We start from the raw sequence: 26,443 nt of genomic DNA, 5'->3' as shown, positions 1-26,443 counted from the left end.
AAAAGTCAACCATTAAAATAAATTCTTATTGAGGAAATGAGAATTGAGTAATAAATTATTCAAAAAAATATCATAAAATGTATTTAAAAAGTATATTACAAAAAAAAAAAAACGATGTTTGGAAATAATATTGGTATTTGTTTAATTTTTCTATTCTACTTTTCTGTTTTATATAAAAATTCAAGTTTATCACGATACAACTCGTTGCAAAGCAATATTTAGTAGTAGCTTATCAAAACAAAAACAAAAAGATTGTTTCAGTTGTGTACTAGCTTTGTAAAATGTTAATATTATTATGTTCATTGACTATAAATAGGCAGTGAACAACATAAAAAAAATTAAAATATGCTAAATAAAGCAAAGAAAAAAAAAACTGTGGGAAAACCGCTTATCGATATTATTTATATTATGTAATAAATGTGAATAATTAACAGTATGTTCAGATAGCTTTTGTTTTCATACAAAACAAAATCGTCTTTTAGTCGTGTATAAAAAAGTGTGTGACACACACCGCAGAGACCCCGATAGCAATCCTAACAGACAGCTGTTTTCCACAGTGGGCGGAGTCTGTAGCTCATTTAGAACCTCATTCAAGAGGCGTGAGAGTGGGCTGTGGGCGGAGTCTGTAGCTCATTTAGAACCTCATTCAAGAAGCGTGAGAGTGGGCTGTGGGCGGAGTCTGTTGCTCCTTTACGTCATTCAAGAGGGGGTAAGAGATGAGGTGGGCGTGTCTTCGCTGCCACTGCTGCATCAGTGAATGACATGAGGATGTGAAAGAATACAGCGGGCTGGGCATATGATTTTAAAGCCATTCTCGAACGGACTGCTATATGGACGATGAGGAATACACTAAGGACTGACTGAGGAACGGTAAGACGCGTCTTAAATAATAGCCTGCTGTCATACGGAGCATCCGTGTGCAATAAGAGGAGATCCAGGTGCACCTGTCTTCTGTACGTGCCTGGACCGCTATAAGACGCATCTTGCGGGTATACGGTGTTTTTATTTATTTATTTTCCCAGTCGAGGCCGGTTTGAACAAAGGAACTTGGGTGGGATAATAAATAGCCCGTTATTTTGGTGGATTTGAGGTAAGGGCGTCTTTTCAGCGCATCATCATCAAATGCAGTGCGATATGATTGGGGATTGAATTTTCTTTGTCTGAAGACACATTATAGGGCTATATATCAGTATGGGCTGGGACTGTTGCGTAACAGACTGAACAGAAAAATCCGTTTATGGATTACAAAATAATGATCAGATGTGTAATATCTGATGTGAGAGAAGGATGATGGTGGATGCTTTCTTGTTCACTGCCTCTACTGTATATGCACAAATCTCAAGCAGAAATCAGCATGCCTTGGTTTATGTGTGTCAGAAAGGCTCTGGTTATTCAATCTATAGATGCTTTTAATATATAGCCTACTTTATAGGTGCTGTGGGCTGAAGGTACCCGTAAACAATCTACTAGCTATCCACCAATGGTGCGTTTAGGCCCTGAGCCGGGCTGTTGGGCTCAGTATTTTTTCTTTTATTAAGCTTAAAGATGCACTCAGTCGATTTTGCTCAAGCTAAGTTTTAGATGTTGAGAAATGCACAGCGGTTTTGGAAATATCAGTAATATTATGAGTTGGATACTCTAAGGCGGTTGTAACTTCTAGAGGGCTTCAAGATGACTTATAATGATTTAAAATAAATTAAGGAACGAAAACGATAATGTACAGTTAGTTAGTTGCAGGTCTCAAAGTGGCTATTTATCAAATAAATAAATATTCTGACCGAGAAAAAGATTATAGCGATTATTATATATCATCATTTTTATCTTATGTAGAGACCGTTCTGCTTCCACAAATTTAATTGTTACATTTTACTCCTTAAACTGAAACGGAGCATCTTTGTTTTCATTCCGGAGGTATGAGATAAATGCTGTGTATACTGTTGAATGGTTCAAAATATTGTTTAATCATATAAGGATGAGAATCACTGCTCTATTCAGATCTGTTTCCAAGAAGAACTCTTGTTTTTATCTACACAGAGCAGGTATTTTGAGTTCTCATGACCAGAGTTACTACTACTAATAAATAACAGTAAACTGTTTTCTTGTATAGCACTTTAAAGGCTCGTTCACTCAAAGAACGATAAATATAAAGATAACTACAACGATTATTATAGCAGCGTCCACACCAACGCACGGTAAGTTTCTGTTCATTATAAGCACGCACTGCGGTTTTGTCGTCTGCTGCTTTAAATGCTTTAGCACTTTAAAGCAGGATGGATTCTGATTGGCTGTCAATGTTTTTATTGTTCATCAGCTGGACAATTGTTCTGAAAGTGATTCCAGCGAAATTGTTGTTCCACTGTGTCGTTATTGTTATAGTTGTGATGTGGATTTCTATGACTATATCTTTATCGTTATAGTTATTGTCCTTGGTGTAAACGGGCCTTAAACCAGTGCTTTAAAAAGCATAAACATAAATGTGCATCTAAGCAAAGAGAAACGTAGACTAAAAGAAACAAAACAAAAGCTAAACATCTTCATTGTGAAACAGCTGCAGTTAGTAAACAAACAAAATCATGCATCCAGGCCAGAAGGTGTCAGTATAGAGTCCAACAAGAGCCAGATAAATGTTTAGCAAAAACCTACTTGACTGCACCTTTAAGCTTCATTTGATTTATGGGATATTGTGGCTTTGTCATGTTTGTAGTAGGCCAAAAGAGTATGTTTGTAAAATCGAATATCGTATCTTTGATTTTTGACATTTGACTCCTGAGTGAGCTTGTATTTCAGTGTTTATATTGTGTGCTTGTGGTTTCTTAAGAATGTCAGTCAGGAGGAAGTTTCAGTTCGGGCTATCACGCACTTGTCCGATTGTTTTAGCATCAAACACACCCTCAAGATCGCCAGCTGACTTGCTGACACCTCTAGGCGCACTGAATCCTTTGAAAAATATTTTCTTTTCTTATTAACAGCTTGTCTGGAACAAGAAACTTTCACACGTTCAAAGGTAGACTTTTCTGGCAATGTGCAAACAGGCTTTATAAAGGTTTGTGTGCTGCATTCCTTTGTTTTGTCTTAGAGCATTTATTGATATGTGTGTGTGTGTGTGTGTGTGTGTGTGTGTGTATACATGTGTGTGTATATATATATATATACATCATTATTTTGAATATATTTATTATTTCTATTATTCTATTATTATTTTAAAACTACCTGTATTATCCAGAAATATCAATTTCTGATGCTGTAATTCAACTAGGCTCTTGTAAACTTATAATATTGATCTACATTCTGAGTTGACAGCCATAAATCTTACTAGGGGCTTAAGGTTAAACTCAAAGCATGAGGAAATAATAAATAGACAAGGAAATATTTTATTGATCCTTGAGGGGAAATTTAGAACAGGCCAAACTCTGAGATGTAATAAATGTGACACATTACCTCACAAACATTAAGCTGCATTGCACTTTCACGGCAAACAAGCCGCACTCTTTCAGGCGGACGGCCTTTCTTTTGGTTGTTCTATCTTATTAAATGTTGCTCTCCAAAAGTAGGTGGCATACATGAACATGCATGACCTTGACCTGATTGTTTCAGATGCTGTCATACAATCTGACATGCTCCTATTGACCCAGTCTGCGAGACTCCAGCTTTTTATTTCTCTGAAACAGAGAAAGGAGGATGATTTGGAGACAGATGGGATGATCTTCCTGCTGCTCTTTTCTATACTGTAAACATACAGTATATAATAACCAGTGGTTTTCAAGTCCTAAGTGTACCATAAACGTTAGTCCATACATATTTTTCTGCTGTATTCTAAGTCTTCTAAAGCAGTTTGATTTCATTTCAGGTCCATCTTTGCATAGTCAAACTTGGCACTTCAAGATAAATTTCATTTTGGCTGAACTATTAATTGGCATAAACACATTGTATGCACTTTAGAAGGTACGTCCCTGTAGTAGCGAAGTATCAGCCAATAACAAATGTAAATGTAATCAAGAGTGAGGAAAAATTTGATATACTGTTTTTTCCTAAGATGTACTTCTATGAAGCATAACAACCTCCGCATTTTTAGACTAGACTATATTTAGAGCATCAACATGAAAGCAGCTTAAATATAGTTGTATTCTGGATTTAACTTGTGGAGAACTGTCCTTTTTTGATTGTTTGACTACGTAAATGTTGTCAGGACCATTTCAGTGTTGCTCAAACAGGAAGCTCATCCCATCAAACGCAGAAGCTTTCTGTTTTTCCACAGCATTCCATCTGCCTCCCACCTCATTCTCCAGAAGTTTTAGTCCTTGAGATGAGATGAAATGAGTCAAGTGGCCCACAGCAATCAGTGCTCAATCACTGCACAGGCTTTGAAGTGTGACCGCTCCCTCCGCTTCACAGGTGGGGAAGCAATGTTAAGTGGTCTGTCGACAGGCAGAGAAGTGAAAGGGGTTGTGGGGAGGACTGGTCCAGAGAGAGAGTAGGGAATGAAGGGATTGAAAAGACAGCAAGAGGAGGGAGAAAATCAGGAAGGGTTGTGCAGGTCAGAGAGGGCTTTTCTAGATGGGACGGATCATTCTGTGATGACTTTAATTTCCTGAGATCGGTCTAGTTCACGTTCTCTAGCTCTAATCTCGGTGTCAGCGTTCATACTGATTGTCAGGCCATGCATATGGACACTCAGATACTCCAGACAAATTAAAAAAGCTTGCCAGTGTAGTTTCATGGCCACAAGCCACACAAAAACTGCTGTATAATTATAAACTGTTAATAAAATATGTGTTTGTGTGTGTGTGTGTATTATAAATTAAAATTCTGTGAAATGCACAAGTATTCGATTTTAAAGTCAACATAAAATAAAAATTGACCCTATTTACTTTCTTACACAATGCTAGTCTTATTGTGTAAAAAAAAAGCCTGTCTGCTATATTCTCAGTCAAAGACTAATCAAGAAATATCTTGCCAGTATATAGTTATATGGCCAAATCAAAAGCAAAAACTATAATATAATATAATAATATACATCTTATTATTAAATTATAATACAGCTTATAATGTATATATATATATATATATGCATTTAAGCCTACGTACATCATAGACCCCTTGCCACCTATGGAGCTACGATCAATTTAGGCTTAAGATGCTTTTGAGAAATGCAGCCATGGTTGACAGCTGTTAATGCACGATTACCATTTTAGATCGACAAACTGTACTGTATAAGATTTCTATTCAAACTGAAAGCATAAATATAGACTAACGTTTTCAAAGCACAATGCAAAACTGTGACATTTCATTCACTGATGCTCTTCAATCGGCAGCTTCAAACCCGGAAGCGCATATACTTACTTGCCGGCAACCCGCCAAAATAAACGCTTGCTGATTTTAAGTTTGAAAATGAAAAATTACAATAATTAAAATTAAAAATAATAATTAAGGTTCAAATAAAAATAGTAATAATAATACAAATATTAGCATTTTATTTTTAAGTTTACTATAAAATAATTGTATTTGTATTTAATACTCCCTTTTTATTTTAAAAATAAATAAAATAGTATTATCACATTTTATTATTTAGTTTATTATTTTATTTTTTTTAAACTAAATAAAGTGCAATAATATTATCACTATTATTAATTAATTTTTTATAGTTATATTTGATGGGTCACACCATGTGCCGCCGTGTGAGGACCAAACCAAATCTCCAGGTTCTCATATGAGAACCAGGCTGAAAAACGCGTTTTCAAAGCACAATGCAAAACTGTGACATTTCATTCACTGATGCTCTTCAATCGGCAGCTTCAAACCCGGAAGCGCATATACTTACTTGCCGGCAACCCGCCAAAATAAACGCTTGCTGATTTTAAGTTTGAAAATGAAAAATTACAATAATTAAAATTAAAAATAATAATTAAGGTTCAAATAAAAATAGTAATAATAATACAAATATTAGCATTTTATTTTTAAGTTTACTATAAAATAATTGTATTTGTATTTAATACTCCCTTTTTATTTGAAAAATAAATAAAATAGTATTATCACATTTTATTATTTAGTTTATTATTATTTTTTTTTTAACAAAATAAAGTGCAATAATATTATCACTATTATTAATTAATTTTTTATAGTTATATTTGATGGGTCACACCATGTGCCGCCGTGTGAGGACCAAACCAAATCTCCAGGTTCTCATATGAGAACCAGGCTGAAAAACGTATGTGCACCCCTGTATATAATTGATGAAAATAGAAGAAATAATGAAAATGAAAATTGATGATATAATTGATGAAAAATATGAATATGACATTTGGAAATCATCAATCAGGAGTACACAGAAACCTTGTGAAAGGAATTGTTTCACCAAAAATGGAAATTCTGTCATCATTTTCAAACCCTTGAGCTTGACAACCCCAGTCCTCATTCACTTTCATTGTATTAAAAAGACTGCCCAGCATATTGTTTTAGAAATTCACCTCTTGCTGCGTTACACAGAAAAAGGAAATACGGGTTTGAATGAGGGTGAGTAAATGATGACAGAAATATAATTTTGAGTGGACTATCCCTTTAAATACTCAGCATAACCTCAAGTTAGTCAAATTGCTTGTAGTTTAAAAGCAGAAGTTAAAACCACTAGATTAAACATGATTTAAAGAAAGCCCTCTGGTACGAGTAACAAACACATTCATTCATTTGAACATATAGGCTATATTACATGTTTACTCTGTTAGTCCCTTTACTGTTCTTATAATAAGAGTTACTTCCGTTACAGGCAGAATTTGATATACTTTTCATTTAAAACGAGAAATATTTGAGCTAAATGTATTGCTATGTTGCTCTTATTCTATTGCGCTACGTCTGTTTGACGATCTCTGAAGTCTGTTAAGTGTAGCGAAGACTTGCTTGCGATGAGGAAAAGCCTTCGTGCAAAATGGAAATACTCACATATATTTCTAATATTCACAGACAAGGATACAACCGTAAAATGTAAGTCAATACTCCCTTTTTATTTTAAAAATAAATAAAATAGTATTATCACATTTTATTATTTAGTTTATTATTTTATTTTTTTTAAACTAAATAAAGTGCAATAATATTATCACTATTATTAATTAATTTTTTATAGTTATATTTGATGGGTCACACCATGTGCCGCCGTGTGAGGACCAAACCAAATCTCCAGGTTCTCATATGAGAACCAGGCTGAAAAACGTATGTGCACCCCTGTATATAATTGATGAAAATAGAAGAAATAATGAAAATGAAAATTGATGATATAATTGATGAAAAATATGAATATGACATTTGGAAATCATCAATCAGGAGTACACAGAAACCTTGTGAAAGGAATTGTTTCACCAAAAATGGAAATTCTGTCATCATTTTCAAACCCTTGAGCTTGACAACCCCAGTCCTCATTCACTTTCATTGTATTAAAAAGACTGCCCAGCATATTGTTTTAGAAATTCACCTCTTGCTGCGTTACACAGAAAAAGGAAATACGGGTTTGAATGAGGGTGAGTAAATGATGACAGAAATATAATTTTGAGTGGACTATCCCTTTAAATACTCAGCATAACCTCAAGTTAGTCAAATTGCTTGTAGTTTAAAAGCAGAAGTTAAAACCACTAGATTAAACATGATTTAAAGAAAGCCCTCTGGTACGAGTAACAAACACATTCATTCATTTGAACATATAGGCTATATTACATGTTTACTCTGTTAGTCCCTTTACTGTTCTTATAATAAGAGTTACTTCCGTTACAGGCAGAATTTGATATACTTTTCATTTAAAACGAGAAATATTTGAGCTAAATGTATTGCTATGTTGCTCTTATTCTATTGCGCTACGTCTGTTTGACGAGCTCTGAAGTCTGTTAAGTGTAGCGAAGACTTGCTTGCGATGAGGAAAAGCCTTCGTGCAAAATGGAAATACTCACATATATTTCTAATATTCACAGACAAGGATACAACCGTAAAATGTAAGTCATGCACTGAGGAAAACGTCTCAAACAAACTCATCAAATAGCACACGCATCTAACAGGGCAAACCACGTTAAATAGTATGCTTAACAATTTGTGGAATAGCTTAATATGACAAAGTCTCATGTTTAGGACAACTTGGGTCATACATTTTTCTTCCAGCAGCTCACTTTGTGTCCTCCGCTGTTTTATCCATTGAAAAAGGCTTTATTTACTACTGTAAAGTGACGTGACTGCAAATATTTTCCGTGCACAGACACGATTAATCGATACTGTCGATTATTTTCATGAGCAGTTTTTAACGATTAATTGCTAGAGCCCTAGTTTAATGTGACTCTTGTGTTTAATGTGCTTTACCTGAAACGTCGCGATGTCACGTTTTATAGTCAGAACTAAAACGAGTCACTTGCTGAAGAACCTAGTAGAGATGTCCTTAAGAAAGATCAGCTTGTTCTCATAAGAGTCAAACTTCAGATGTGACTGACAGTCTGTGGAGCAACTCCAAGTGTGGTGAGGAATCTGGCTGACAGCTCGGAGACTGGACCAGGAACAGCGGCTATCGGACGGAGAAGCTGACAGGTTCAATATGCCCTTCAAACCGACAGATGCTGGGTCAGGTCAGGACTGGCTGACGTGAGGCTGAAGAACATACTGGAGATGGACAGGGTGAGAAGTTCTTATGATGGAGGTTCTGAGACCAGCCCTGAGGTTTGACCTTTGAAGGCAGAGGTTATGAATTTGTGATGGTTTAGATGCTTTTTGATGGATCTAAAGAAATGACACTTATTTCTATGGAAGCCAGTTTCTGCCAGAGAATAAAAAAATAAATAAAACAGATAATTGCTACTTTTTTTCCTTATAATTCTGGATTTATATCTCACAATTCTTAAAAGAAAAAAGATATTAATTCACAAATCTGAGGGGAAAAAAGTCTGAATTGCAAATCTGAGAGAAAAAAAAGTGAAATCAGGAGACAAAAACTCAGAATTCTGACTTTTTTCCTCACAATTCCGAATGTATATGTCATAATTATATGTTTATATAACAAGTTTATATCTCACAATTCTGATTTCAGAATTTGTGAGATATAAACTCGAGAATTTAGGTTTGAATTGTGATGATTTTTTTATCCCATGTAAGAAACAAGCTTCCATGCATTTTGTCTAAGTGACTTAAAATTAAATGAAGGAAGAAATATGCATATGGTGTATAATTACCAGAATTCGAACATCATTTATATTATTTATCATTTGTTTTCTCATTATAATTCCATTTTCCATTTTGGTTTAGTTCTGAAAATAGTTCTGGTTTAAAAAAATGTTTTAGATATATATTTTTGAAATATTATATTGAAATATTTAAATTAAATTAAGTTAGTTTCCTCAATTTAACTGCATTTTGAAAGGGTTTTGGCAAATGCTCTTTAAATAATGATTTAAATATATTTTTAAAATATTTTATTTTAAAAAAAATCATTACATTTAAATATTTTTGGCTCATTTGCAAAATGCAATTCTCTGAATTAAGGTTTTTTTTTTTTGGCCATATATGTAAATCTAATGAACAGATTTTTCCTCAGAATAAGCTCAGAAAATGTGAAAATGTACATTCTGTGTGGGTCTGGAAATTTAATTTGCTGAAGGTTTTGCATTTTAACAGGTTACGCTCATTCGACTCATGAGTGACTCAAACACTGATGCGTTTACAGGAATCTACAAGATGTTTCAGTTATGTAGGATGTGGAAACGAAATTAGCATTGATTTCATTGTATTTTCAGCAACAGCTGCAGGAGTAAAAATTTGAATAGGGTAAATGCTTGAATGATTCTTAACTTACCATTCATATATTTTGAATACTTGATGTCACAAGTGGACCCTGTGTTTTACAGGATGTTGCAATATTAATGTTGTTAGAATATGTCGTCACATCACCATAAATGTTTAAGGAGTATTTCATTCACTCCCAATGATTTCAGAACTAAATAATTCTTAGTTATGTTGCCAAAAAGTTCAGTAGTGGTTAGTATCAAAGCTGAAATATACACTTACAGTTAGTGTGCTAATAGTGTGTTGTGCTAGCTGTTAGACATCCACTTTGCTACTATAACCATACATACTTATGTTGTTGTCTTTAGCTTTAGTTGACTTGGCACTGTATTTTAAGCATCTTGCGGCATGAGCGCTATGTTTTTCAACAATACATGTTTCCCTTTACTTTAAAGTCCCCATGAAATCAAAATGAAAGTTTTTTGGGTGTTTGTATCAATATGTTAGTCTTAAGGTTATCTATAAGGCAGTGTGCTCCAAAACAGTGACATAATTCGCATTTAGAAGATATAAGCATTCAAAGCTTGCAGTTCGTCACTTCCGCCAAAACGGCTCAACGATTTTTTTTGACGTCACATCGTACTTCAGCTTCTCATCAAACTTTCTGTCCAATCAAATGCTTTCTAGAATCCGAAGCGCCCGCCCCCTACACTATAAATTAGACGCTGAAGCCGTGGCTGAAATTAGGATTTTCTGTACAGTGATTGGCACGCAGTGCACTATATAGGGGACAGGGAACAATTCAAACAGTGTCAATGCTTTCCATTGAGGAAAAAAATAAGTCTGGTTTCGCACTGTCACGCTAACCACCACACCGCACACACACTGCGAGTCGGCGATTAACAACGGTTGTTCACGGCGACGCAAAGAATTGTGGGTTATCTGTAGCAGCGAAGGATACACCTCATGCACCCTCCGAATTCCTGTGAAAGAAGGTCGCATTCGAAGGTCGCATTCGGAGTGTCCTACTTGCTTTTCTGAAATGAGACAGCCTCGATGACGTATGCAGCCTTCGAATGCGACCTCCGGAGGGTGCAGCCTTCTAAATGAGACACAGCTATACAGTAACGCTGCCTGTTTCTAAGCATTTCAGGGGACCTTAAGTGATGGTCATGCTAGCATTAACAATGCTAACATTATCAACAACTTTCTCTGTGTATCTCCTAATTATGGAGGAGTATAGGCACTTTGTAAGAGGCCGTTTTTTGCTTTTGTCTTTATTTGACACCAGCTCATCTGTTTTGTGAACAATAGCTAAAGTTTGCGCTGCTATATTAGCTTTAAAAGGACAGCTAAAATGTGCCCTTTGTGTTAAATCAATGTGTCATATTGAGAATGAGTCATTTGCATGTTATTCCAATGAAAAATCTTTCATCAAAATGTAATAACTCTTTCCCTTTCAGTTGAGGTCACCTTATTTTACCTCTGTCGTAGTTTGTAATGGCCAGTTTCATACATTTTTTAAAAGGAAATGAGTTGCGAACACCATTTATGTTGACTTTTACTAGTTATTGGCTATCTAATGGCCTCCGTTTGCACATGTCCATCAGGTTCACAAGACCATGGCATGTCCCATTTGTCATTTTCGTTTTCAGAAGGATGCTCATGAGCGCCCCTTTTATGGCCACTGTGCACACTGTGATTGCTCAATGCACACTCAGTGCTCCAGTGCAGGCCTCTATGGTACTAAAGCCCTATTGATTTTGGCATGTATTTTTTGCTAATATTATATAGAGAGAGATAATTTGCCCATTTTTGAGGCCTTTGCCATGCTCGAAAACTCATGAAATTGACACATCAGACCTGTGAAAAATTTGAAAGTTATGTGCGCTAGTGCCACCAAATGCAAGCTGTGATCAGGATGAAGTTTTTTCGATGTGGACGAAATTCAGTATGGTAACTGATCATGTAGGACAACGTTCATTTGGTTTTATCCGACTCTGCCCAACAGGAAGTCAGCCATGTTGGATGGAAAATGCGATTTTTTAAATTTCAAGCAATGTTTTGAGGTCCTTACCATGGTTAAAAACTCATTAAAATTAACAGTTAAATTTGCCGTAGGACAACTGTTTTCAACATTTCTTGAGCATCAAATCTATATTAGAATGATTTCTCAAGGATCATGTGACACTGAAGACTGGAGTAATGACTAGAAGAAATACATTTTCCCACCAGAATCCATTCTGTTTTGTTCCTTTTTTTTTTGTGACTTTTATTTTTCTGAATTCAAAAAACATGGCTAATTAATTGAAATAACTTATATAACTTAATAACAAATTTAATTTATAGGGCCCTATGGAAGTTTTTTTTTCCCTGAATTCTGAATTTTCATAATCAAAAACTAAATTAAATTAATACATTTAACAATAATACATTTTAACAGTTTAATAGTTGATTACAGTTTTTACAGTAATATGACCGTGTGAATTTTTTTTAAATTTCAGAAATCCTGTGTTATGATTGTTTTTATTTATTTATGATTTAATCTAAATTAATATACAAACGGTGTTAATCAAACAAATGCATAAAGCATTGACAATTTAATTAATCTTTCAAAATGTAAACAAATTCAAATTGAACACTTCCTTGTTGGGCCGGGCTGCACAATGAAATTTTACTGTTAAAATTAACATATGGAGGAAAATTTGTGCTATTTGAGCCATTTAATTTGTGATAGTTTTTAAGTTAATACAATAATACAATAAATGTAAAAAAATATATATTGAGAACAATAGGACAAATGCAATATGAAAAAAGATACAAATTAAATAATTTAGTCACGTGCACAGAAAGCCACTTGGGGAAAACCGTTTCTTTCGCAACTCAAAACGTTTTCAACTCATTTTTAGTATGGTGCACAGAATGCAGCATCGCATTTTCATAATGGAAGCCAAAGTCAACAATGAAACTAAATTTCTATTAATCACACGATGATCACACATTAAATCATCTTTGAGAGCAAGGGGGCCCCCTGGTGGTTTGGAGGCTTTACACAACTTGTGTACTTTGCGTTTAAGGAGGACTTCCACTGCGGCAGATGATGTAAACACCATGAGCATCATGCAATGCTCGAGTATGTGTAGTAGATGAAACTGTGTTATGTATGTTATTTCCAAACAACTGGTCTCATTCAGAGAGAAACACAGAGTAGGATCATAAACCAAAATTCTGTGGCATTTTTATGACTGAATTCCACGGTTCTGCCTCGCAGAAATCATAGGGCTCTCCATTAGAAATATAACACTATACCCCCAATTGTTTAACTTGCTAGAGTAAAATGTCTGTACAGGTTTTGGTAAAATTTCATTTGCATTTTAAGACATTTTCCGTCTCCAGACAACCTGACACCTTTGTGTCGACATTCAGCTGTGAAATTGCACCTTGCTCCATATGTCACTCTATAACAAACTACGTTTCACTTGGGGAAATCTTTGTAATTGTCTTCATGTATATCACCTGATGGACCCCTGTAGATTTGGGTCAACCGATGTTGTATTAGCTGAGCTCTTGTTCAGATGGCTGAAAAGTAGGACAGGAACAAGAGAGAGACACAATGAGAGAAAAGGAGAGACCCGGTTCTACCCTACCGCTGCGTTCAAAGCCATGTTGGTTCTGTCTGTTCCCTTGCCAATCTGTGTAGAGTCCAGGCCCAAACACAGAGCCTTTACTAGAACAGGATTGGACCGGAGCCTTGCTTGACGAAAATGCTAAAGCTAAAAAGCTAAGTCCTGCCTTTACGTTTATGTGGACAGTAATTGTTTTACGTGGGAAAATTTCACCATTTACAGGCATTAGCTAGTGATTTTACTACTAGCTGAATTGGAAATGATTCAGCCAAACAACAAACTGAGCTCCGTTACTGATTTTTGACAGATGCGGTAATTGGTAATTGAATTTTCATCAGATCTTTGAAACTCGTTTGTTTGACAAGAACTACATGAACAAAATACTATTCCAAACCACAGTGACTGGGGAGAAAGGGAGAGAGCAAAAAGAAATGCTTGAAAAGTTTCCATCCAATTTTTGCGCTATTCTGTTGTTGAAAATGTATAAAAACATTTGCGAAATCTGCTGTCTGCGCGCCTGTTTTCCAAACAACTGGCCTTTTATCAATAAAATGGTGTGAGTAATGACATCATCCTTTGAACACCAATTATCACAAGTTTTGGTGTAGTGCAAAAGAAATCACCCCCTGAACCGTTTATGTACATCATTTTGAGTATATCGGAAATTCTCTACTTATTGCATCTCAGATATCCCTCTTTTTGTAAAATTGAGAGAGTATTGAGACCATTAAAATTGGCCAGCCTACTGCATACAAATTCGGCAAAACTTTTAATATTATTAAATTAGCAAATATCAGAGGACGACACCGAATGGTGCAGTTTCTCATCTGATAGGTCTTTATGCGACAAAGAATGATAACAAAACTTCAGCTTTTGAGATTATTGATATTGTCATACCAATTTAGGTTGAGACTATCCAACTAACACCATGCTAATAGGTTGATGCTAATGCTAATTATGTTTAGCACCGATGATATTAACTTCCCACTTAAATCAAACCCATTATGTCACTTTCTGGATGATGATGTAAAGGACCTGGTTTTTGTTAGCTAAAGGGATTTTATAAAAAAAATTGATAATGCAGGAAAAACTTAAATTGATTACCAATTAATACACTTTTCCCAAGAAAAGCCTGGAACGTTTCCTAATACGTTGCCAAATGTATGGTATAAAATGATTCAGACTCTAGTTCAATCCATGTTCATGTAATTGTGATATGGCGATATAAGAAAACAAATGACTAATATTTCCATATTATAAGTGAGTTTAATGGTTATATATTATCCATTATATATGATTGGCACATGACAATTTACTGCATAACAGGAATGAACTAATTAGCATTTAACTGCAGCAGTTTTATGAACTGCACCAACACACTTAAACATCAAGGTTTTTATTTGGAATCAGTGGTTCCTTAAAGAAACTTTAACATACATGGAATCTTTCCATTAAAAGATTCTCAAAAATGGTTGAGGAACGCAAAAATGGAGAACCCAAAAATGGTTCTTCAGTGCCATTCTTTTGGAGTTTATTTTTAAAGGGGTCATATGATGCTTTTTTAAAGATCATTATTTTGTGTATTTGGTGTAACAGAATATGTTGACATGCTTTAATGTTCAAAAAACACATTATTTTTCAAATACTGTACATTATTGTAGGTCCTCCATGCCCCGCCTCTCTCAAACGCTTTGTTTTCTACAAAGTCCCTCCTTCCGACAAGCGCAGTCTGCCCTGATTGGCCAGCTGACCCGGTGCTTTGTGATTGGCCGAACACCGCAAGCACTCGTCGGAAATGTAACGCCCCTTACCATAATCGCGAGCTTCATCTTTTAAAATAAATGTAAAGACAGAGCCGCGTGACAGACACAGTGATGAAGCTGGTATGTGTAATCTCTGTCTCTCTCTCGCGCGCACACATACACACACACACACGATGTGCAGAACTCTGCATTTGAACAGTCAATAGCAAATACTTAAACTAATAACAAAACAGTAGCTGATTCAGAAGCGCCAGATTGTCAGAGCAAAGTCAGAATGACCTAAAATAAATGTAAAGACAGAGCCCGAAAGGGGAACAGAGTCGCGTGACAGACACAGTGATGAAGCTGGTATGTGTAATCTCTGTCTCTCTCTCGCGCGCGCACACACACACACACACACACACACGATGTGCAGAACTCTGCATTTGAACAGTCAATTAGGCATACTAAAGTCAACACAAGCTGAAGTGTAAGCTGCATTACACTGAGCTTGATTTGCTGGCCTCCAAATGCACGTTTGCTTCTTCAATGCCTATCTCTCTCCATCAGGTTTGTTTAGACGCCTGTTGCTGGCTGCAGCATCTGCTGCTGCAGTGAGAACTGGTTTTCTGAGCGTTCTGTCAACTGGTGGAGCAAACACTTACTCGCCCAGACGGGTCTGACTGGCGGCTGCAGACATACCGAGATGCCACCACGTGCCTCTCGAGTCGAGGAGTTAGAAAGGGAAGGAGGGTTGTGACGAAAAGCGCTTTCCTCATGACACTTGACCCTGCTCGTTGTTTCCATCCGAAAAGATTTGACCTGAACCCGCCAAAGTCAGTCATCTAATTCCTCATGCGAGAGACGAGATAGATCCACTGTAGCCGACCTCATTGATTTTCGGGAATATTTGTGCAGATCTGCACATTGAAACTAATGTGTCGGATGAACTAGCATTAATAAACCCATCTAAAATTAATGAAACCATTTCCGCAAATGCCACAGTTGTGAAAAGGAATCAAGTATGAAGATAGATGTTTTTTTCCAAAATGTGCAATTCTCTGTTAAAAAAAAATATATATATAAGGAAATTCTTTCATCGCATTCATTGTTCCAAATCTTTCTACTGTGGAACACAAAAGGTGAATTTTGAGGAATGTCCTGTTTTCAGTTTAATGGAAGCAAGTGAACATTAAGGCTGTCAAGCTTCAAAATGACAAAAAATACATAAAAGTAGTTCATATGACAACTTGATATATGATATATAATTTAATATGAAAGCTTTGTGTGAGAAACAGACCAAAATCTATACGCTGTTATTCACCAAAAAAGAAAAAGAAAAATGCAAATGTGGGATCGATGTTGTAGAACTAGTACTATTATAAATTGTTTTTGTTAAATGAAATAGAATATAAAAATTACATGAAAATTTTTAACTAAAAAGCTTGAATGAAAATGAGAAATGTTGCCATTGCAGCTTACTGAAATAAGTTAAAGCAATACGTTTAATAAATAGGTAAAAATAAAAATACATTACAGCTGAATAGAAATATTCAAACTAATAAAAATGACAAAAGCACATAATAAAATAAAATTGCTAAAATTTTAAATTAAATAAAAATGAACACTGACATGATCAAATAAAAGCTTATTCAATAAGTCCTATAATTACACTAAAATAACACTGCATGGGATTAACGAACAAATCATTCTAATTGGTTCTATATTTTTCAATGAATCAGTTGATTCAGTTTATAAAACAAGTATGAATGATTTAAGAATTCATTAAGAGTTTTTTACGAGTTCAACTTCAGTTGATTCATTCACAGTGATGAACACCTTATAGAAAAAGATTGTCAGGCAATAATCAATCTCGTCTCACAAATCTGAATTGAAATATAGTACAATTAGTCAGATAGAGTCTTCATATGATACTTTTATGGTGGTTTTGCATCTTTACTAAAGCATTAAAGCTTGACTTCCCATTCACTGTAATGGAAAAGAGTAACCTGCACATTTAAAATATCTCCTTTTGTATTTCACAGAAGAAAGAAAGTCATACGGGTTTTGAATGAAATGTAGCGAATAAATGATATTCTCATTAGCTTTAGTGGAATCCTGATTATTATCTGTGAAACAATGAACACTGAGAGTTTTGAATCAATTCTTTGCTTGCACCTCGTACGATTTGAGTTATTACCACACACATTGAAATGCTCTTGATAATGGCTTCAACAGATCCGGTACTTATCCTCTTTCCCATACTTCCGTCCGGCTTTTGCATCCATACCAACACACACGCACAAGCTTAGCATTGTCACTGGAGGAGGAGAGATTGATTCAGAGGCTGAATAGCCTTTTCTACCCTGCATTGAAATTCAGTCGTTGAATCTGCTGCTTTGGAGCAGGTTCCGACAGCAGAAGCACGTCCTGTGACTGCGGATCAGTGTCCAGTGTAACTGTATCCCTTTAGCTTTACAAACTCCATGGTGTGTAACATTCTGGGACATATGTCTGTAATAATAAGGCATGTGCATGTGTGGTTGATATCCATTTCATGTTTTTATTAATTTCTTTTCATAGAATAGGGAACTAATACTGGAACTGTTCAGCATTGTGGACCTCAACACTTTCCATTATTGTCTTTTTTATTTATTTATTAATAAATAAAGGCTAAGCTTGTTTTGAATTTTGACAGAAAACATTGCATCTTAAAGGGGTCATATAATGCAATTTCAATTTTTCCTTTCTCTGGGAGTGTTACAAGCTCTTGGTGCATAAAGAAGATCTGTAAAGTTGCAAAGACTAAAGTCTCAAATCTAAAGAGATATTCTTTATAGCCACGCCTACACAGCAAAATTCCCCGAGTTAAATCAACTCTGCTCAGAGTACATATTGTCCCAATCTACAGAGTGTTAAAGTAACACTGAATCAGAGTTACCACTGTTGAGGATTATGTGATACGTTTTCATGTCTAAAAGCCTGAGCAGAAGTTGTTCATCTTAAACATCGTTAACAGCGGGTTTTCTTTACTAATGCTCACTCATCAATTAATTAATTGCTTATTTTAATTACCCCATTAACTTTAACTGAAATTAGTTATTCTTTTGAGGCAATGAATCAGTTCGTACAGTTCTCAAAATCGGTCTGAATGATTCACTCACAAATCAGACTGATCCAGGTTTTCAGTTCAAGTTACTGACTCAATAAAGAGATAAGCTGCATTGCGTTTTCTGATTTGAAAATGTATTATAAATATGTTTATTAAATTGACTATTATTTTCAAGTCAGATCTTTTCAATGAATCAGTTGATTCAGTTCACAAAACCTGCCAGAATTATGCATTCATAAATCAGAATATTCTGGTTCTAAACTCAGTCACTGTTGTTTGAAAATGTTATAGAATTGTAACAATATTTTAAATAAATAATATAATATTTTATTAAATAAATTATGATTATTATTATACACTAAATTATCATTATAATAAATATGAATCAAATATTTCTATAATAAATGACTACTTCTATCAAACATAATTATAATAATAATATATTGTATATAATTATTATCCCACAATGCATTGCACTCAGCTTGACTTTCCATTTCCAATCAGATTAATGAACCTAAAATAAATTTATTTTGTGATTCTTTATCAACAAAAAAACAATATTACAATTTTTTTATGCAATATTACCAAGATTCAAATTTTTCATCTTGATAATGTTAGATAACTTTGATAGAAATGTATGTAATGAATTTGGTTGAATAGCTGTCAGCTGTTAAATTTAAGTACACAATTAGATAATACCAGTTTAGGTCAACCAATTACCAAGCAATATATATATATACTTATTTATATATTTCTGAGATGATAACTGAACAGCACTCAGCACTGTTTTTAATTGTGAAATTATGTTTAAGATATATTTTTATTTATTGTATCCATGAAAGCAATGATATTGTGATATGATATCTACGATAATAGACTGTATTTTTATCTCTTCATGCATTTTTCTTGCACGGCTGAGCTATCATCACTCTCTAAGTGATCTGAGAGCTGTGATTCATTTTTTAACATCTATTTTATTGTGAGATGAGGCTTTCTTTGACTTTTTTGCCATTCAGCCAAAGGAAATTCAAAAGAGGTTTTCAGCTCACAGCTGAGCACATTATCATAATATATCTGGTTTGGCAAATGTAGCGCAGACTCAATGTACTGAATAAGCCTCTTACCTCATCAGTCATGTGTAGAGAACAAGTGTTAAGACCAGACATGACATCAGGCTGGAACAAGATGTCACATCTGAATCCCCATCGCTGTCTGTCTGTACACTTAACTCACACGGGACGCGCTCTTTATCCGGGACTTGATTTGAAGCCCACACAAAGATAATAAATTAATTCATCATCCATTAAGAACCAGAGAACATGTCCTGCCAGCACGTGTTTCAGTTGAGTCCTTGTGATGACGTGTGCTGTTAGTTTGTGTGTGTGTGTGTGTGTGTGTGTTCTCACTAGCAATTATTTATTTTTAAATTCCAGGTAAACTTGCTTGTTTCATTGTGTTGAGGTATTTCCTGTTGAAACAGGGAGGTTGGGCAGGGCATATCGATCTTTAAAAAGAAACAAAACTTGGTAATCACTGGGACATTCTCATTCTAGGGAGCTTTTGATTGGATAAAAATCTGTGTAGTGCAGGATGAGTCGTCAATACTTTTTTTATCTGTTTTCCCAGGAAGAGAAGTAAATAAACAGATTTGTTTGTTTTTTTTATCTGGTAAGAGTGAATTTTTTTTGTTTTACTTTTAGGAGCATACATTATATACAACACTGCCGGCCAACATTTGGAATAAATAAATGTTTTAATATTTTTGAATTTTGTTTTCTGTCTCTGATGTAAAAACAGCAATATTGTAAAATAATATTACAATTTAAAATAACTCCTTAGTATTTAATAAACAGATTTTGTTTTATGCATTGAAAAAAAAAAAGCATGTTGGTTAGTTCACATTTGCAATATTTAAGAATTGTTATTGAAATCCACATGAATATTTTTGAGGCAACAGATTGACCATTCACAACAAACAACTAATTTCTATTCGATCACAATACAAACTCAAAACATAATTTATATCTGATTATATATTTATTATATAATGAAATATTATGTTTTATTTGGTTTTGTGTTTTGGCATTTTATTTGATAATTTTTAAAATATAAATAAATAAAATAATTTTTAAAATAGTAATAAAATAATTCAACAAAGCGGATCGTTTTCATAAATACCATTGTTTCGATATACTAATATTTAATAAAAAGGAATTTCTTTTCAGTTACAATACAATCTCATAATATACATATACATATTTTATCATAATATTTTCATACTGTAACATAAACATGTTTATTAAATATATTATTAAAAATAAGTCTAAAATAAATAATAAAGTACATAACCAGAATGCCACTGGAAGTATAAATATACCATTTATTATATATATTTAAATATAAAAATGTATATATTGAGTGATGTATTTATTTTATATCATTATATAATGATATGTAATGTTTTCTGACAATTTTATATTATTTTTTTAATAATAAAAATAAAAATGTCAGAATCAAAGTGTCCCAAAATAAAACGATAATTTGTGTGATGCGAAGCTGGATTTTCAGCCGTCTTTATTCCAGTGTTCAGTCACATCAGTGTCTCTAATCATTCAGAAATAGTTTGCAGTCTAGATATTAGCCTCAAAGCTAACACACACAGACTGAAGGCCACAAAACTGTAACTTAGATATCAAGTGATCTTTCAATTGATAATATTTGTAGCCACTGGAAGTATAACTATACCATTTATTATATATATTTAAATATAAAAATATATATATTGAGTGATGTATTTATTTTATATCATTATATATATAATTTCTGACAATTTTATATTATTTTTTTAATAATAAAAATAAAAATGTCAGAATCAAAGTGTCCCAAAATAAAATGATAATTTGTGTGATGCGAAGCTGGATTTTCAGCCGTCTTTATTCCAGTGTTCAGTCACATCAGTGTCACTAATCATTCAGAAATAGTTTGCAGTCTAGATATTAGCCTCAAAGCTAACACACACAGACTGAAGGCCACAAAACTGTAACTTAGATATCAAGTGATCTTTCAATTGATAATATTTGTATTGACAAAGGCAGACGGGTACTCTGAATTGAGGCCATGGAAATAAGCCTCTATTTTGTCATGACACATGCAGCGATGTGTTTAACCACATGACAGATGTGTAAACTGAAGTGTGAATGAGTCTGGTGTCTGTGAAGATCTGTCTCTGTTCCTGAGAATGCAAGGACACGCCAAACACTGTCACGGAGAAAACACGGCTTATTCAGAACTGTGCTTAATGTTGCGTGGCATGTCATTTCCACACACATTTCATTTTGTTGCAGTGACAAACAGGTTTTGTTTTATTTAATTTGATTGGAAAAAATGGCGTGTAGAAGACGTGACTCGTTGGTAGTTCACATTAGTGATATTTTACACATTTATAGGAAAACAAATTGGCCACCATTTACAGCAACTATCACTAAACTCGGAACATGTTACTGTAGGATCGTATTGTTGCATTTAATTAAAATATCATTAATAATATGTGTATAACTATAAATAATAAAACAGATAGCCAGAATGCAACTAAAATATAAATTACATTAATTCAGTAAAAAAGTTTTAATAATATATTTATAATATATTATATAGAATTATTATATAATTATAAAATAATATATCACTATATATACATTGTACATATATATATATATACTGTATATATAGAGTGAAAAAAGTGGCAAAAATGTGGAACATGTTACTGTAAGATTGTATTGTTGCATATCATTAAAAATATAATTAATAAGTATATAACTATAAATAATAATATATGTGTCATTAATTATATAATTTAATAAAAGGTCTAATGATATAATTATAATAAATTATGTGTAATTATAGAATAATATATCACTGTGTATTATATATAGAATGATGTATACTATGTAACATGTAGTGATGTTTTAGTTTTATTTGATATCCTATAAATAATAAAATCATTAATAAACAATAGAGTGAAAAAAGTGGTCAAAAAATAAACCAATGTAATATATGTCTAAGTAATAGACACACTGAATCTGAATCCTATAATCCAAAATGTTGCAGAACGTGTTACTGTAAGATTATACCACAATATTGTCATAATAGGATGTAAATATATCATTCAAATAAGTATGAAATGATAAATAATTTAATACATTGCCAGAATGAAACTGGAAATATAAGTATTAAATTAAACATATTGAATTATATACTTAGTATAATGTCATTATATAAAGATATAATAATAATAATAACAATAATTAAAAAATTATTATTATTATTATTATGACCCCCTTTCATTTCTTTTCATCATTTTTCTAAGTAATGTATAATAAGTAAGTGTTTTTACATCTGAATCCTATAAAGCAAATTGGTTTCATAAATACTTTTCTATTTTGTTTCTGTTTAAACTTGGAAATGTGTTAGTGCTTCATTCATTGTGAAAGTCTGAGAACAGTATGATGTCATATGTAATTGTGTTTTGTTTTGAATTTGTTTTCCGAAACCAAGAGTAGCGGTAGCTGATGAAAATATTATGTCATCAGCCTTATTAGATTGCACATTAGAGTCCGATTTGAAAAGCTGCCACTAAACTGAGCCCAGCAGAGGGGTGTGGAGACTCCATCTGCTGTGCCTGGCATCAACACACGCTTCTGAGGAGACTCGACCAGGGCTAAAAGTTGTTTCTGCTTTTGATTTACTATTCTTTACTATGTCTTGATTGATTGAGAGAGCGTGATGGTGGAAAACAATGTGTGTTGTGTTAAATCAGACAACTGGAATATTATGTGTTGCTTCTCAACATCTTCTGGAAGCGGAGAAACTGCTTACGGATCATTTTCCACGAACAAAAGACCATCTGTATAGTGAGGAAAATACTGAGTATGTACTGTAGTGTTTGTTTTGGGCTAGTAGACACATGGAGATGCCTCAAGCAGCAGGCTTGTCGGACGATATTAGGCAGCAAAAACAAAACACACACTCGTCCCAGGTGTGCAGGTGCAGGTTACGAGGGCGAGGTGAACCCATGAGGCCGCTGCGGCCCGTAGAGACGAGCTGAGATGGTCAACAACATGTGAGGTGCGCAGGTTTAAAACCTGCATTGTATGCATGTCGGATGTAGATTGGAGTTATAGTTTAGATTAAGTGCAAATGAACTGTACAAACTCAAACATGCTGATTAATGAGGAACTAAAATATTTAAGCATATCTTTTAGAGAGAATTATTATTATTGAAATTAATTAATTTATGTATTTGTTGCAAATATCATGACTGATTAATTCATACACTACAGTTCAAATGTTTAGGATCTCTATGATTTTTTATGTTTTTGAAAGTCTCTCATGCTCACCAAGGCTGCATTTATTTGATCAACAATGCACTAAAAATTGTAAAATATTCTTATAAAATAGCCATTTTTTATTTTAATATATTTTGAAATATAATTTATTCCTGTGATGTGAAAGCTGAATTTTCAGTATTATTACTCCAGTCTTCAGTGTCACATGATCCTTCAGAAATCATTCTAACTAAAATATAAATTATTATTATCTGAATCCTATAAAGCAAATCGGTTTCATAAATACTTCTCTGATTTGTTTCTGTTTATACTTGGAAATGTTTTAGCACTAACTCTGACAACAGTGTGATGTCATACTTAAATGTCTTGTTTTGAATTTGTTTTCTGAAACCAAGAGTAGCGCTGATGAAAATATTATGTCATCACCCTTATTAGATTGCACATTAGAGTCCAATTTGAAAAGCTGGCACTAAACCGAGCCCAGCAGAGGGGTGTGGAGACTCCATCTGCTGTGCCTGGCATCAACACACGCTTCTGAGGAGACTCGACCAGGGCTAAAAGTTGTTTCTGCTTTTGATTTACTATTCTTTACTATGTCTTGATTGATTGAGAGAGCGTGATGGTGGAAAACAATGTGTGTTGTGTTAAATCAGACAACTGGAATATTATGTGTTGCTTCTCAACATCTTCTGGAAGCGGAGAAACCGCTTACGGATCATTTTCCACGAACAAAAGACCATCTGTATAGTGAGGAAAATACTGAGTATGTACTGTAGTGTTTGTTTTGGGCTAGTAGACACATGGAGATGCCTCAAGCAGCAGGCTTGTCGGACGATATTAGGCAGCAAAAACAAAACACACACTCGTCCCAGGTGTGCAGGTGCAGGTTACGAGGGCGAGGTGAACCCATGAGGCCGCTGCGGCCCGTAGAGACGAGCTGAGATGGTCAACAACATGTGAGGTGCGCAGGTTTAAAACCTGCATTGTATGCATGTCGGATGTAGATTGGAGTTATAGTTTAGATTAAGTGCAAATGAACTGTACAAACTCAAACATGCTGATTAATGAGGAACTAAAATATTTAAGCATATCTTTTAGAGAGAATTATTATTATTGAAATTAATTAATTTATGTATTTGTTGCAAATATCATGACTGATTAATTCATACACTACAGTTCAAATGTTTAGGATCTCTATGATTTTTTATGTTTTTGAAAGTCTCTCATGCTCACCAAGGCTGCATTTATTTGATCAACAATGCACTAAAAATTGTAAAATATTCTTATAAAATAGCCATTTTTTATTTTAATATATTTTGAAATATAATTTATTCCTGTGATGTGAAAGCTGAATTTTCAGTATTATTACTCCAGTCTTCAGTGTCACATGATCCTTCAGAAATCATTCTAATATGCTGATTTGCTGCTCAAGACACATATCTTCTTATTATGTCTTCTTATTGATTGGCCTTGATTTCGAACATTACTGCAAAGTGTTTAGGGAAGATCTCACTTTGCGACTTGCCTTTTTCCTTGTTTTTGATCATTCTCGCGAGTCTTCTTTTGAACAGGGCAGTGCTTCTCTCTAACTAGGTCTGAGAGACTGAGTCTTCTCGGGCTTGTTGCTAAATATAAAGGAGGCGTAGTTTCACAGGAGGGTGCTTATTCTTCTTTCAAATCCCTCTATGCTTTAGTGTTTTCTGATTTGTCTCACAGCAGCGATGAACATGGATAAATTAGGCGCCTGTAATTAGCCGTCATTTGGGATCTTCAGTCTAACAGCGATGGCAACAGGCTTCTGGATGTTAGCATGCTAACATGAGGAGCAACAGATTCTGAGGCTGAATTGACATACTGTCCACTCTCTCGAATGGCAGTATTGGATTAGATATGTTGATATTTAGGACTATGCCATGTTTTGGTAAAAAGCCATCTGTTCTGACCAGTAGCAGAGGATAACTAGCACAGTTTTTGCTGACACATATCCTTGATCTCTCAAATCAGGCCGTGTCCTTTCATGTGTCTCTGTAAGAATGTTCTGGTATATTATGACTCCATGCTTTCATGCTCATCAGTTGATTGTTATTAGCTTTTTCCTCCAACTCATTGTAGAACGGCCTGCGCTCATTCATAGGCCACACCCACGTCATGAATATTCATAATAATGTCCATGTTTGATGGAAATAGTGCTGTAGGAGCACCTCAGTCTCAGTTAAAGGGGTCATATGATGTTGCTAAAAAGAACATTATTTTGTGTATTTGGTGTAATGAAATGTGTTCATGCGGTTTAAGGTTAAAAAAAAACATTATTTTCCACATACTGTACATTATTGTTTCTCCTCTATGCCCCGCCTTTCTGAAACGCGTCGAGTTTTGCAAACCTCATCGTTCTGAAAAGCGAGGTGTGCTCTGATTGGCCAGCTATCCAGTGCGTTGTGATTGGCCGAATACCTCAAGCGTGTGACGGAAATGTTACGCGCTTACCATACTGTGATGCCGTGTCCGGCAGGAGCGACGAGACAAAAACATTAAAACCCATTATAAACGAGGCATTTGTTGCATCCAGTGGGGACATAACAGATTATAATGACTTGTACTGCCTGTTTTTCACGTTGCGTTGCATCGCGCCGCGTAAACATAAAAAAATGTCTGCATTTGTGATCGGAGAAATGACAAACAACAAGCACTACTCTACACTGCTCAAAACTCGCGTTTGAATCATCAGTGGCAAATCCTTAAATATGAAAACGTACTTACAGTCTGTGAGTCAGAACAGCCGGCATTGTAGTCTACTCTACCAGGATCAGGAAACAGTCCTCCATAAAATCACACACGGCAGGCTAGAGTGAGCGGAGGCCGGCGGATTCGACGAAGGAGCGT

General features: G+C 34.5%; 1 protein-coding gene across 1 annotated transcript in view; it reads left to right on the top strand.

Moving 5' to 3' along the window:
* Positions 1-748: 748 nt before the first annotated feature.
* The window catches only part of LOC107598848 (OTU domain-containing protein 7A-like), an 84,940-nt gene continuing 59,245 nt past the window's right edge, over positions 749-26,443 (top strand). Inside the window, exon 1 of the mRNA XM_016290290.1 lies at positions 749-870. The gene's annotated coding sequence lies outside the window, so the exon portion shown is untranslated. The remainder of the gene's footprint in view (positions 871-26,443) is intronic.

Source organism: Sinocyclocheilus grahami, unplaced genomic scaffold (assembly GCF_001515645.1).
Source record: "Sinocyclocheilus grahami isolate Dianchi unplaced genomic scaffold, SAMN03320097.WGS_v1.1 scaffold257.1, whole genome shotgun sequence".
Lineage (NCBI taxonomy): Eukaryota > Metazoa > Chordata > Actinopteri > Cypriniformes > Cyprinidae > Sinocyclocheilus > Sinocyclocheilus grahami.
This window is presented reverse-complemented; position numbering and strand designations above follow the sequence as displayed.